The sequence below is a fragment of the Crocuta crocuta genome, unplaced genomic scaffold, assembly GCF_008692635.1.
Source record: "Crocuta crocuta isolate KB4526 unplaced genomic scaffold, BGI_CrCroc_1.0 scaffold1688, whole genome shotgun sequence".
In the NCBI taxonomy this organism is placed as follows: Eukaryota; Metazoa; Chordata; class Mammalia; order Carnivora; family Hyaenidae; genus Crocuta; species Crocuta crocuta.
Genome location: NW_027530200.1, coordinates 45,830 through 47,218, shown reverse-complemented (window position 1 = coordinate 47,218; position 1,389 = coordinate 45,830).

Here is a 1,389-nt window from a genome sequence, read left to right as displayed (position 1 = left end):
AAAACTCTAACATACTAAAGAAGGAAATTGAAGATGACACTAACAAATGGAAACGATATTCCACGCTCATGTCTAGAAAGAACAAAACTGAAATGCCCATACTATCCAAAGCAATATACAGATTTAATGCAATCCCTATCAAAATACCAACAGGACTTTTAACAAAATTAGAACAAATGAGCAAATAATCCTAAAATCTGTATGGAACCACAGAAGACCCCGAACCACCAAAGCAATCCTTAAAAAGAACAAAACTGGAGGTATCAGAATCCCAGATTTCAAGATCTACTACAAAGCTGTAGTAATCAAAACAGTATGGTACTGACATAAAAACAGACATATATAGTCCATGGAACAAAATAGAGCACAAATACATCCATGCTTATATGATCAATTAATATATCATAATGGAGGCAAGAATATACAATAGGAAAAAGACAATCTCTTCAACAAATGTTACTGGGAAAACTGAATAGCTACATAGATATGAATGAAACCGGACCAGTTTTTTACACCATACACAAAAAATGAACTCAAAAAGGAGTAAAGACCTAAATGTGAGACCTGAAACCATAAAATTCCTAAGAGAAAACACAGGCAACGATTTCTTTGACATTGGTCATAGAAACATTTTTCTAGATACCTGTTCTGGCAAGGGAAACAACAGCAAAATCAAACTACTGGGACTACATAAAAATAAAAAGCTTTTGCACAATACAGTAAACCATTAACAAAACAAAAAGGCAACCTACCAAATGGGAGAAAATATTTGCAAATGATATATCTAATAAGGGGTTAATATCAAAAATATATAAAAAACTTAATTCAAGCCCCTCTCCCATAAAACAAAAAAATTCAGGTTAAGAAATGGGCAGAGGACCTGAACAGACATTTTTCCAAAGAGGACATAACCATGACCAACACCCATGAAAAGATGTTCAATATCACTAATCATTAGGGAAGTCCAAGTTAAAACCCGAACAAGGTATCACTTTACACCTCTCAGAAAGGCTAAAATAAAAATACACAAGAAATAATAACAAGTGTTGATAAAGATATAGAGAAGAAGGGACCCTCATACACTGCTGGTAAGAAGGCAAATTGGTGCAGCCACTGAGAAAAACAGTATGTAGATGCCACAAAAAAATTAAAAATAGGATTTTCATATGATCTAGTAATTCCACTACTGGGTATTTACCCAAAGGAAAGGAAAATACAAATGTAAAAAGATATGTGGGTCCCTGTACTGCAGCATTATTTACAATAGCCATGATATGGCAGCAACCCAAGTGTCTATCCATTGATGAGTGGATAAAGAAGATATGATATATATATATATACTCTCTCTCTCTCTCTCTCTCTCTCTCTCTCAATCTCTCTCTCTCTCTC